This window comes from Cetorhinus maximus, chromosome 2 (assembly GCF_964194155.1).
Source record: "Cetorhinus maximus chromosome 2, sCetMax3.hap1.1, whole genome shotgun sequence".
Lineage (NCBI taxonomy): Eukaryota > Metazoa > Chordata > Chondrichthyes > Lamniformes > Cetorhinidae > Cetorhinus > Cetorhinus maximus.
Genome location: NC_135880.1, coordinates 17,072,746 through 17,086,585, shown reverse-complemented (window position 1 = coordinate 17,086,585; position 13,840 = coordinate 17,072,746). Strand labels below are relative to the sequence as shown.

The window sequence follows — 13,840 nt, the reverse complement described above, 5'->3', positions numbered from 1 at the left end:
AGATTGGGCCCTTTCGGTGTTACGTGCACGTGCCGACTTTCTCCCTTCACCCACCATCCCCCTTTTCTGAGGCTGTCGACTCCTTACTGGGACATGGTTCCGTTACAGCTGCCAGTATCTGTCGCATCCCGAAACAGCCTTTATCAAAGTCACAAATGACGTCCTATGTGACTGTGACAAAGGTAAACTTTCCCTCCTCTTCCTTTTTGACCTCTCTGCAATATGTGACATGGTTGATCACATCTTCCTTCTCCTCCAACACCTCTCCACCATCATTAAAAGCTGCACTCGTCTGGTTCCACTCTTATCTATCAAATGGTAGCTGGGGAATTGCCATCACTCATCTTCCCACTCTCAGAACATTACCTCTGATGTTCCTCAAGGCTCTATCCTTGGCTCCCTCTTATTTCTCATCTACACCTTGGCAACAACAACCAAAAACACAATGTTACATCCCATATGTTTAAAACTGGCTGATGATGCCTAGCTCCACCTCACCACCACCTCTCTCAACCCCTCCTCTGTCTCTAAACCATCACCCTGCTTGTCCGACGCCCAGCACTGGATGAGCAGGAATTTCCTCCAATTGAATATTGGGAAGACTGAAGCCATTGTCTTCGGTCCCCCGCCATAAACTCCACCCCCTCGCCTCTAACTCCAACCCTCTCTCTGGCAGCTGTCTGAGGCTGAACCAGTCTGTTTGTAACCCTGCTATTTGATCTCGGATGTGCTTTTGACCTTATAACAACACTGTTACTAAGACTCCCTAATTCCACCTCTGTAACATCGCCTGGCTCTGCCCATGTGCTCAGTTCTTCTGCTGCTGAAACCCTTCAGTTTCGACTATTCCAACACATGCCTGGCCAGCTCCCTGCATTCTACCCTCCCCAAACTTGACGTCACCCAAAACTCTGCTGCACATGTCCTAACTCGCTCCAAGTCCCATTCACCCAGCACACCTCTGCTGTCTGACGTACACTGACTTGATGGTATTGATGGGCTTTGCCCTCAGCTTCACCAACCACCAACCCTCACTACTCAGGTTCTGTATGCAATGCATCATCCTCTGCCATTTGCGCTAACTCCAGCATGATTCCATCACAAAACACATCTTACCCTCCCCTCCCCTCCCCTTTCAGCATTCCAAAGGGACCATTCCCTCCCCAACACCCTGGTCCAATCCTTGGTCACCCCTGAAACCCCCTCCCTTTCCCCCCGGCACCATTCCATGAAAGCAGGTGAGAAGCACCGCCCAAGGCCCCAAACGCTGCTTCCAAGTGAGAAAGCGATTCTTTCAATTTAGTATTCTGTATTCGCTGCTCACAACGTGGTCTCCTCTACACTGGGGAGACCAAGTGCAGACTGGGTTTGCGGGGCACCTCCATTCAGTCTGCAATTGTGGCCTCAACCTTCCAGTCAGCTGTTATCTTAATTTTCCATCTTGTTCCCCCTCTGAAACTTTGTGCCTTTGGCCTGCTACTGAGTTCCAATGTGGCGCAAGCTTTTTCATCTTTCGCTTTTCGATTGGGCACTTTACCGCCTTCTAAAGGGTCACAGGATGGCCTCATCAGGAGCCTTCAGCAAGGCGGTGTCACCCTTGCCCTCACCTTCATGCCAAGCCTTGGAGGCCTAGCTGAATGAATGGAGAATCAAGGCCTCCCTAGTCTCCCCGCCTCCCATAAGGTTCCTCACTTCTGCATCCACATCCTCACCCTGGGTCTCCTCCAGCTCCTCATCAGACCCATCACTTAAGTTGTTCTCTGAGGCCTGGGGAGCTGCATCACTGTCTTCACCCTCTGTTGGGATCACCTTGACAGAACCAGATTGTGCAGTACACAGCACACAATGACAATAAATGAGACGCGCTTTGGAGGATATTGTGGTGCTCCCCCTGTGTGGTCCGGGCAGTGGAACCTCATCTTGAGCAGGCCAATGGCCCTCTCAATTACTGCCCTTGCAGAGCCATGACCTCTATTGTACCTCTCCTCTGCTGCTGCCCTTAGGTGTCTGAGTGGTGTCATGAGCCACCTTTTCAGGGAGTAGCCAGGAACAATCATCCAGCTGAGCTGGAGCGATGAAAAGCCTTGGTACCTGGGAGTGTCGCAGGATGTACGCATCATGGAAGCTGCCAGGGTGCTTGCAATATCTGAGTCTGTGGTCGCAAACAATCTGGACGTTCAGGGAGTGGAACCCCTTTCTGTTGACAAATGCACACAGCTCACCTGCTGGCGCCTTTATGGCCACATGCGTGAAATGTATGGCTCCCTGGGCGCGTGGGATTCCAACAATTGCAGCAAAACCTCTGGCTCGCTCAGCCTAGCTGACGTCGTCGGTGCGGAAATGAATAAAGTTACTAACCCGTGTGAACAGAGCGTCAGTGACCAGCTTGATGCAACTTTGGGCAGCAGATTGGGAAACACCACATTGATCTCCCACTGACCCTGGGAAAGAACCGAAGGCCAAAAAATCCAGGACCAGTGTAATCTTAAGAGCCACTGCCATAGGGTGTCCACCTACACAGTTTGGAACAATTGTTGGGCCAATCATCTGGCATATGGAGGTCACTGTGTCCCTAGAGAAGTGGAGTGGACCTCCGATGTGTCCAGGTAGCTAGACTCATGGACTCATAGACGTCTACAGCACAGAAGGGGACAATTTGGCCCATCGTGTCCACGCTGGTCAACAAACATCTGACTACACTAATCTCATTTTCCAGCGCTTGGCCCATAGCCCTGGAGGCTATGGCAATGCAAGTGAATATCTAAATACTTCTGAAATGTTACAAGAGTTTCTGACTCAACCAGCCTTTTCAGGCAGTGAGTTTCAGACTCCCACCACCCTCTTAGTGGAAAAATTTCTCCTCAACTCCCCTCTTAGCCTTCTACCCCTTACCTTAAATCTATTCCCCCTGGCTATTGATCTCTCTACTAATGGAAAAAGTGCCTTCCTATCCAACGTATCTATGCCCCTCATAATCGTGTACACCTCTATCGGGTCCCCTCTCAATCTTCGCTGCTCCAAGGAAAACAACCCCAGCCTATCCAAATGTTCCTCACAGCTCAGACCCACCAGCCTAGGCAGCATCCTGGTAAATCTTCTCTGCACCCTCTCCAGTGTAATCACATCCTTCCTATAGTGTGGCTGGTTAGTTGTGGCCTAACCAGCGTTCTATACAGTTCCAGCATAAGCTCCCTGCTCTTGTATTCTATGCCTCGGCTAATAAAGGCAAGTATCCCATATGCCTTCTTAACCACCTTATCTACCTACCCTGCTACCTTCAGGGATCTATGGATATGCACACCAAGGTCCCTCTGATCTTCAGTGCTTTCCAGGGTCCTACTATTCATAGTGTAATCCCTTGCCTTGTTAGCCCACCACATGTGCATTACTTCACACTTTTCTGGGTTGAATTCCATTTGCCACTGCTCTGCTCACCTGACCAGTCCATCGATATCCTCCTGCACTTTCTCCTCACTATTTACCACCCTACCACTTTTCGTGTCACCTGCGAACGTCTTGATCATACCCCCTACATTTAAATTCAAAACATTTATGTACACCACAAATAGCAAGGGCCCCAACACTGAGCCCTGTGGAACCCCACTGGAAACAGAATTCCAGTCACAGAAACATCCCTCTACCATCACCTTCCTGCCTCTCAGCCAATTTTGGATCCAACGTGTCACTTTGTCTTGGAACCCATGGGCTCTTACTTTCTTGACCAGTCTGCCATGAGGGACCTTATCAAAAGCCTTGCTAATGTCCATGTAGACCACATCAAATGCATTACCCTCATCAACACTCCTGGTTACTTCCTCAAAAAATTTAATCAAATTTGTCAAACACGACCTTTCCTCAACAAATCCATGCTGACTATGCCTCATTAATCTATGTCTCTTCAAGAACACTGCCTGTAGACCCTGGCTGCAGCATAATAGCATCTTCTGCGGACCCTTCCACCTTGAGCATCCTGATGGCCCTGCGCCCCTTCTGACTGCGCACTCTTTGCCCACAGGTCGCTCTCTGGGACACTGCCTGCGGACACCCTCCCTCCTGGCCCTCTCCTCCTCTTCGGAGGAGGTCCCTCCAGCAGAGTAGGCAATCCCCATTTGCTGGAATGTAGATGGCACAGGATAGTGCACTGAAAGGGGCACTCAGCAGGAAGCCTCTAAGAAAACTTATAACCCAAAGAGTCCTCTGAAAATACAATGAACTGTTTGAAAAGCACCTCCAGCAAACTCACACCTACACTACCTACTCAAATTGCCACAGCTCTCATCGACTTTTATCCCGCCCGGATCAAGTTTCAATTTAAAATGGGATGGCCACCTGGCTGAGTGGCCCATACGCTGACTGCTAAATCGCACGGGCCACATAAATTTGCTGACAATGACCTCTTTCATGGGCTTAAATGCCCCTTTAATTGTCGGCGGGTGCAGTTCCAACTCCCATGCGCGCGTGCCGACCGTAATATCGCGCGATGGCGCGATGACGTCGGGACCTCTGCCCGACGTCTTCTCGCGCAGCCTCATGCGAGTTCAGGTCTGCCATACGCCCGCTCTGAGAGGGTAAAATTCTGGCCCTGGCGTTTAGAAGAATGAGAGGCAATCTCTTTGAAGCCCACAGAATTCTGAAGGGGCTTGATAGGGTGGACTCTGAGTGATTGTTTCTGCTGGTCGGAGAGTGTAAAACACGGAGGCACAGTCTCAGGATAAGGGGCTGATCATTTAGGACTGAGATGAGGAGAAATGACTTCACTCAAAGGGTTCTGAATATTTGGAATTCTCTACTCCAGAACATTGTGAGCGCTCCATTGTTGAATATGTTTAAGACTGGGATATCAGATTTCTGGGCTCTTGGGGAATTAAGGGATATGAGAAACAGGCGGGAACATAGAGTTCAAGCCCAAGATCAACCATGACCATATTGAATGGTGGAGCAGGCTTGATGGGCCATATGGTCTACTCCTGCTCCTATTTATTGTGAATTGAACAGTTTCATGCCCCAGCATGAAAAGACATGAGATGAGGGAGGAAGAACTAGTTATGTCGATAAGGTGAGATGAAAGGGGGGGGCAGTGCTGTTGGGTGTGGGGGGGCACAGGAGCATAAATACTGGTACATTCGAAATGGATTGAATGGCCTGTTTGTGCGTTTGCTCTATGCTGCTCTATGCAATGCAGACCCTGCTCTTCAGATTTTTGACAGTTTTAAACATCCATCTTGGCATGACAAGTAGCTCTTAAAAAAACAAAGCAAGCATTATTAAGTAGCTGTCAGGTGCCACATTGCCAGAGCCCTTTAGCCATAACCATGGATCCCATTGCAGTAAAACCACTCCAGTTTAGTTTTGCCTTTTATGAGGAGGCTATTAAACAAGAGCCAGATTTATATAGCCATTAACGGGTGAGTAAACTGGCAGACAGATCACTGCAATAAGTTGCGGTAGAGAAATAACTTCTTTATGTGGAGAGTTTGTTGTCATTTTTCCACATTTTTCCTGTTTCCTGTGCCACTCCTGCCTGACTATATGCCAGCTGTCATGTATTGCATGCTAGGAGCATTGGTTGTCAGCCTGCTGGCAATGCCAAATTAAATCAGCAGCTAAAAGTGCACTCCAACTGTCTAATGAGGAGGCATCTCTCAACTGCCCCCCACCTTCCATCCCTCAACCCTCCTTCCTTTAGATTTGAGCTCAGGATGCTCACTCTCACAATCACACATTTACTGTTGGTCCCTCGTTAAGCGGGCTACTTCCAAGAATCACGGCTGACACTCCAATGTGATGCTGGGGGACTGCTGCACAGCTGGAGGTGCCAACTTTCGACTGAGACCTTAAACTGAGATCCTGTCCGTTTGCTCGGGTAAGATGTACAAGATCCCACGGCGTCACTGCGAAGAAGAGCAGCGGAGTTCTCACTTCTGTTCTGGCCAATCATTGTCACGTAAAGAAGATTACCTGGTCTTTATCCCATTGTTATTTGTGGGAGCTTGCTGTATGTAAATTGGTTGCTACGTTTCTCTATATTACAACAACGACCAAACTTCAAAAATGCACCATTTTCCAAAAGGTGCTTTGCAACATCCTGAGGTTGTGAAAGGCATTATATAAGGTTCTGTTTTCCTTTTTACTTCATAGGACCTCAAGAGTCAACCATGCAGCGGGATTGGAGTTTGGATTAGAGCAAGACAGATCAGGTAAGGGATTCAGGAACGGTTTCCCCTTTCACCCTCTCAAGGGAAGTATGTTATTTACCACAATCCAGCAGCTTTCATAGTAATTTTTCTGATGCCAGCCCACAAAACATCCAGGTGGGCTGACGAATTTACGAACACTTCAAGATCCCAATATTATCCCAAGCCACTTGATGAGAACGAAACTGGCTTGGGTCCGGTGCCTGATTTAGACCTCACCTGATTTTAAGCTCCATTGACTTTAATGGAGTATAAACTTGCCCTTCACAGTGTCACTCAAATGAATCAAGTGGGGAGAATCAAAGCTTCCCACGCTTAATCTGCAGAGTGCAGCATCGCAATGTTGCTGCTTTAGTAGACAGCAGCACCAGTACATGCTTACAATTTAACATTCTTACCAATAAGAGACTTCCACTTTTTGAGCAAAGAGGTTTCTCCTAAATTTTCTACTGCATTTATAGGTGAATATCTTACATTTATAGCCCTTCGTTTTATACTCCCCCGTGTTTCCTTTCATAATTTTAAAAGCACCTATCATGTCGCTCCTCAGCCTTCTCTCATCTAGAGAAAAGAGCCTCAAACTCTACAGACATTTTTAACTTCTCAGTTTTAACTTCGCATTCACTTCTCAGTTCTCGTATCATCATTGTACATCTTTTGTGCACCTTCTCCAGTGTCTCCATATGCTTTTTGTAATATCGAGATCAGAACTGTTCAGCACATTCCAGGTCTGGTCCAAACAAGGGCCTATGCAAGTTATAACTTCCCTGCTCTGCAAATCTATTCCTCTAGAGATGAGTGCCAGTGCTTGATTGAATTTTGTTTTTTTAGCTTCGTTGACCTGCATTTCTACTTTTAATGATTTGTGAACCTAATTCCATATAGGAACAGGATTAGGCCCTTTATCTCCTTGGAGCCTGACTGCTCCTCAGTGAGATCATTGCTCACCCTAGATTCCTTTGGGCCTCCATTTAGACCCTCATTTCCCAAGGAGTGAGTTACCTAATTACTCCTTCCACCAAAATGCAACATCTCGCACGTATCTATAATGAAGCAGAAATCGAGGCATTTGCATTTTTGGGGCTCTTTTGCTCTGTACAGCCTGAAATGGTGTTAGAAGCAGATTTGGATCTGATATACTTGAACGTGAAACATTTAAAGGGCTATCGGAAAAGAGCAGGGGGGAGTGGGACTAATTGGATAGTTCTGTCAATGTGCTGGCAAAAACATGGCTGTATGGCCTCCTTCTGTGGTATATGATTCTACTTGAATCATTGATGAAGAAGGACCTTAATGATCAGTTCCTGGATATGTTTCTTTAACCCAACACCGTTCGTCATCTTCAGCTAATGGAATGCAATCAAAGCCACATGATAAATTGTGGGGAGAGAAATGCTTTGCTGCATATGTTACCATTCCTTCTCCAGGTCATTTTGTTATTTGTTTGTTACTGATGCTGCATTTTAAGTAAAGCTTGCTATTTAAATTCCACAGTAGTTAATGAACAAGGGTAGTCAGATGTGAAAGTCAGCACCCCTGTCAGGTACGCTGTGAAAATGTGCCTAATTGTTAATTTAAAAACAAAATCTATCATTGTACCTTCCTTGCAGTTGATTAAATAAGGTAATAAATCACATGCACAATACATGCCAACTCAACACCCAGTCATCTGTCAAAGTGGAAATCAGACTGCAGAGTGACAAATAAATAGTAATACAGAAACAAGAGTTTTATATTCTTGTCAACAGAGTGACAACATTTGATAAAGGGCAGCAACCAAGCTTTCTCTCGTGCTGGTTAATAAGCTAAAGTTTTGAACTCGATTTTTCCTCCAGACATAACTTTACTGAGTTTGAAAGCCTTAGTGGCCCATACATACTCCCATTTATTCTTAATGAAAAGCTGGAGGAAGTCGTTTAGTGAAAATTGCACTTGAAACCTGCGCTTTTTCTGTGTCCCATCATGCCTCAACATCGCCTCACAAGCTACCTGACCCTTGAACTGGAAGTGAACTGACATTGCGGGATTCATGCCAGGATAGCTGCCGGTTGATTGGGCACATCCCTTTCACTGAGAAACTAAGGCTAGATAGGTTAGAAAAGCCAGGGGGGAAGGTTAGGAGAATTTTATTTTAACCCAGCAATGTGTTGGGATCATCTGAATGCACTTCCTGAAAGGGTGGTGGAAGGAGATTCCAAAGGGAATTGGGTAAATGCTTGGAAAGGAAGATTTTGCAGGGTTGTGAGGAAAATAACAGGGAAGTGGGGCTAATTGGAAAACTCTTTAAGAGAGCTGGCACAGGCAAGTTGGGCAGAATGACCTCCCTCTGGGCTGTATAAGTCTCCGATTCTGTAGTAAAGAACCTGCAGGCCGATGATCCCAGCAAGTAATGCAGGAGCACTTCCATTGCTGACCCTTTTGTGTTGGGGGAACATTCCCGATTTGCCAATGTCCATTGGTGCCATTAGAGGATTATTTAAGGAATCCACCAAAATGGGAAAGGCAGGATTCCAGTGCAATATTCACAACTAGCGCGGAGGGGAGCTGTTGATTTCTCGCACTGAAAGGCATGTTTCCCGTTTCAGCTCACCTGTGCCAAAACCTCATCCATGCCTTTGTTACTTTGACTCTTGACTATTCCAATGCTCAGCCTCTGTAAAATTGAGCTCATCCAAACCCTGCTCCCATATCTTAACTCACACAAAGTTCCAGCCACCTACATTTGCCCTCAGTCTGTCAACACCTTATTTTTAAAACTCTCAAATCTTGTATTTTAACCCCCCATGGTCTTTCTCCTCCCCATTTGTGACTTTCCCCAGTCCTACAACCTGGAATGGATTTCTTGAGAGGGTGGTGGAGGCAGGTTCGATCGAGGTATTCAAAAGGGAATAGAATTACTATCTGAAAAGAAAGAATGTGTAGGGTTACGGGGATAAGGCAGGGGAGTGGGACTAGGTAGAATGCTCTTTCAGAGAAACAGTGCAGACTCAATGGGCTGAATGGCCTCCTGCACTGTAAAGATTCTGTGATTCTGTGATACAACGCTCTGAGATCTCTATACTCAACTCCATCTACACTCAACTCCATCTACACTCAATTCCATCTACACTCCACTCCATCTACACTCAACTTTATCTACAAGATGCACTGCAGAAACTCACCAAGGCTCCTTAGGCAGCACCTTCCAAACCCACGACCACTACCACCTAGAAGGACAAGCACAGCAGATGAATGGGAACACCACCAGCTGGAAGTTCCCCTCCAAGTCACTCACCATCCTGATGTGGAAATGTATCTCCGTTCCTTCACTGTCACTGGGTCAAAATCCTGGAACTCCCTCCCTAACAGCACTGTGGGTGTACCTACACCACATGGACTGCAGCGGTTCAAGAAGTCAGCTCACTACCACCTTCTCAAGGGTAATTAGGGATGGGGGGGTGGCAATAAATGCTGGCCTAGCCAGTGATGCCCACATTCTATAAATAAATATTAAAAAATTCTGGCCCGCTGTGCCTTCAGCTGTGAAGACCCCATGCTCTGGAACTCTCTGCCTAACCCTCTTCACTTCTCCCTCCTACTAGCTTTTGATGTGAATCGGTGTTAAGTACTGTCTGATGACACTCCTCTTAAGTAACCTGTATTACAGTAAGGGAGATATATAAATGCAAATTGTTGTTGGGGTAACTATGGTACCCCATGTGAAGAGAAATACATTAAAAATGAATGATCAATTGTTAAGCTGATCATATATTGGGTCCATCTGAGGGCCACTTGAATAAGGCACTGCGGGGTGCCTATGAAACTATCTTCTGCTTAGGAAGAGGGGGAGGGTGGAGAAGGAAGAAAAATAAGAGAAAAAGTAGGGAATAAAATAGAAAAACATCTCATTAAACATTCGATGATTTGCTTGAGCAGCTCGAGGCATAATAAGGAGTCTTCTCCGTGTTTGATGGATATTGTCACTGCTTCTTCTGTCTCATTATAATTAATGGACAAACCTTGGTGGCTTCAAATAGCAGTGAATGTATATCTTTAGTCTAATGAAAAGTTCTCCTATATAATTAATGTGTTAGCTTTCCTCGTGGACTGTGGATTATGCTTGTTAGGGCGCTTGTTCTAAATCTTTATCGTGGTCTCAAATCCTTTGAAAGATTCCACATCTTGGTGATTAATAGCTAAGCCATGATATTAGGATGTAAAGTATCACACAGGCTGCGTAATTGGCTTGAAAACAGGAAACAAAGGGCTGAGTCAAATGGGAACCTGCCATTTTGGGAAGCTGGTGTGAATGGTGGACCCTCAGGACAGTCAGTGTGAAAATTCTCACTACTTTTTTTTTTTGGAATTAGATAAAGGATGTCATAACCCAACTATTCAGATGAAACAACAGGAGGCCGAGCAGCTAAGGAGGGACTTTGCAATTCAGAAATGGTGAAATAATTCTGGGAATACCATCATTTTCAAAACAACAACTTGCATCAATCCTTCAATGCAGTAAAATGTTCCGAACTGCCACACCTGAAGTGTTTTCGCCAGAATTTGACACTAAGTCACTTAAGTGGTGGGAATTTCCTCTCCTGCCCGGGGTGGGCATCATCGCAGTCAGGACCGGAAAATCCCGGCCAAGGGGATTTCAGACCGGGTGGCCAAAAGCTTGGTCACAGAAGCAGTTTTTAAGGAGAGTCTCGAAGGAGGAGAGAGAGGTGGAGGGATTAGGGAGGGAATTCCAGAGCTCAGGGCCCAGGAAGCTGAAGGCATGGTCACCAATGATAGGGTGATTAAAATTGGGGATGAGTAAGACACCATCATTGGAGGAGCGCAGATATCTTGGAGGGTTTAGGGCTGGAGGAGTCTACAAAGACAGGGAGAGGTGGTGCCATGGAGGTATTTAAAGACAAGGATGAGAATTTGAAAATCGAGATGTTGTCTCACCTGGAGCCGATGTAGGTCAGCAAGTGCAGGGGTGATGGCTGAGCAGGACTTGGTGCAAGTTATATGGGCAGCAGAGTTCCATGCAGAGAACAGGAATTACTACATATACACAGCCTGACTGTGTGGAGAAACCCGTTAACTATTTGTGTGTAAATTTTTAATCAAAACATAAAAATGGTAAGTTATATTTTCCTTTTCCATATTCTGACCAGCCTGCCATGTGTATCCAGCATTCTATTCTTTCATTTCACACGACTGGCATTTTCAATTTTAGTCCCTTTTAATTGGATGGAGGACAGAAGAAAGGTAAAGACCTGGGAAGAGGTGGAACTATGACCCTCAATAATGTTATGTTAAAAAGTGAGATTTCGATAACCAATGCAGACTAACCCCAAGATACTTCCTAAAAAAGGGACATGTTGGAGAGAAAGAGCAGATGCCTGAAGGCATGGTAAAAATACAACATGTTCCTTTAAAAAAACCAAACTATTCCGTCCAAAATAGGTTAAATGGTAACTCTAAAGGAAACAGCAACCTATTGTCATTGTTCCCATTTCTGAAATGTCTTGGGAATGACCAAATAGTGATCTTTAGAAAGAAGAAAGAACTTTACTTTTATTCATTCATGAGATCTGGGTGTCGCTGGCGAGGCCAACATTTGTTGCCCATCCCTAGTTGCCCTTGAGAAGGTGGTGGTGAGCTGCCTTCTTGAACCGCTGCAGTCCCTGTGGTGTAGGCACACCCACACTGCTGTTGGGAAGGGAGTTCCAGGATTTTGACCCATCGCCAATGAAGGAGTTGGGATACAGTTCCAAGTCATGATAGCGTGCAGCTTGGAGAGAAGTTGTATATTGTGGTGTTCCCTTGCATCTGCTGCCCTTGTTCTTCTAAGTGGTAGGAGCCATGGATTGGGAAGTAATTCGCCAAGCTACCTTCGATAACAACTTCCAAACCTGAAACCTTTATCACCTAAAAGAACAAGGGCCTCCGTTTCACCTATCATCCAAAGGACAGCACCTCCGACAGTCCAATATTCCCTCTGCACTGATAACTGATAACCTTTGAAGTCAGAGGCAAGTCACAGTCTGCCAACTGAGCCAGGGCTGACACTAAGGAGTGAGGAATACTCTGCTCTTCTCCCAATAGTATCCTGATACTTTTTAGACTTATATTCACGTGAGTGGGCAGCCTAAAGGTTCAACTGAAATTCATCACTTCCATTAATGTACCACTTAAATGCCAGCCTAAATTGTATGTTCAGGCCTTTCCCTGCACAGAGACACCCTTAAACAGTGATTTTGGCTTTGCACAGTAGCGCAAAACAAATGATAGTGTTTCGGGAGATCATTTTGCATCTCCCTCATTTTGCATCTCCCCAAATTCAATGGAAACAAAAATCAGGAAAAATGGGCTAATTGGGCTAGATGAAGAGGGTGGAAGGTGACTCATGAGGAGCTTAAACTCCATCATAGACCAATTAGGTTAAATGGCCTGTTTCTGTGTTTTAGATTCAATGTAATGTAAAATAGGGTACCAATTCGACATCATCTATGTTGTACTATTACACTAATTGCTGAATTTATCTAAATATTCTTCGCCCAGCAGACATAAATATTTCAGATCATACAGATATTTGCAGCCTGTTGCAGTTGGCAAGATTTTAAAACACTTAAAAGAATAGATTTCAAACCAGATTGAGCTAATATTTCATTGTATATGACATAAGCATAGAAGGTGACAAAGTACAAGAGATGAAGATTAAAGATGTGCAAAAGGCATTTGAAAGAACATTTGTTTTGTCAATCTCTTGGATTGTTCAACCTTCAATAGTTCTTGAGGTAGGGAAAGTAAAAAGAAAATTCACCCATTTAGTTATTTAACTTTTTTTTTTGTTTAACCGTGGCTACGTGTTTAAAATTAAAATAATAAATTAAATTGGGTGCAGTGAACATACGGCAGTAAATTAAATGAAAGCAAAATACAAAATACAAAATGCTTTAAATAAAAACAAAAATATTGAAAGTGCTCAAAAGGTTGGGCAGCAGCTGTGGAAAAGGAAACAGTTTTAAAAGCTGTCACTGCTGACTTCTACCAGTACTTATGAAGGCTCACTAACCTGTACCTTTGGTTCGGAGTTTGTGTTGGTAATAATGGTAATAATGGTAAAACTGTCAACATGTACCGTTGTTACTCCACTGAATCTGACAGCAAATTGTGGAGTTCACACATGTGCAGGTTAACGTGGAAATCCAGAAGTTGCTGTCAGTGATTCTATGCTTCTCCAGAGGGTGCACTGTTGAGGTCTCCCGAGACTGCAATCAATTAGAATTAATTAAGTTTTAAGTTTTGTAGTTAGTGTCTCTGTGAAAGCCATTGAAAAAGTGTCGAATGAATTGTAACAGGGTTTTTTAACAGCGTACTGATATCGCAATTAAAGCTGAACACCTGCACTGACCCCGAAAAGCTCATTTTAAATTTGTGAAATATCAAATTTCTCCATAATGGTAAAAAGAAATCCATATATTGTCATATTATTCCTTTAAAAGGATGAACATTTGTCAGTATACACTACTAGAAGGGAAATTATCTATGTATTGTGGGCTCCAGTTTCAGTTTGACTTTTGCTTTAAGCAGCAGTGCAGACAACACAGCTCCTAGTGTCTCTAAGCTATACAACAATGTCTTGAAAACACCCTAGGAATTCATCTTCCAGG

The 13,840-nt window shown here is 44.9% G+C and overlaps 1 protein-coding gene across 1 annotated transcript in view; it reads right to left on the bottom strand.

The window, feature by feature from the left end:
* The window catches only part of galntl6 (polypeptide N-acetylgalactosaminyltransferase like 6), a 1,368,692-nt gene that overhangs the window by 334,912 nt on the left and 1,019,940 nt on the right, over positions 1 to 13,840 (bottom strand). The gene's annotated exons all lie outside the window — the stretch shown is intronic.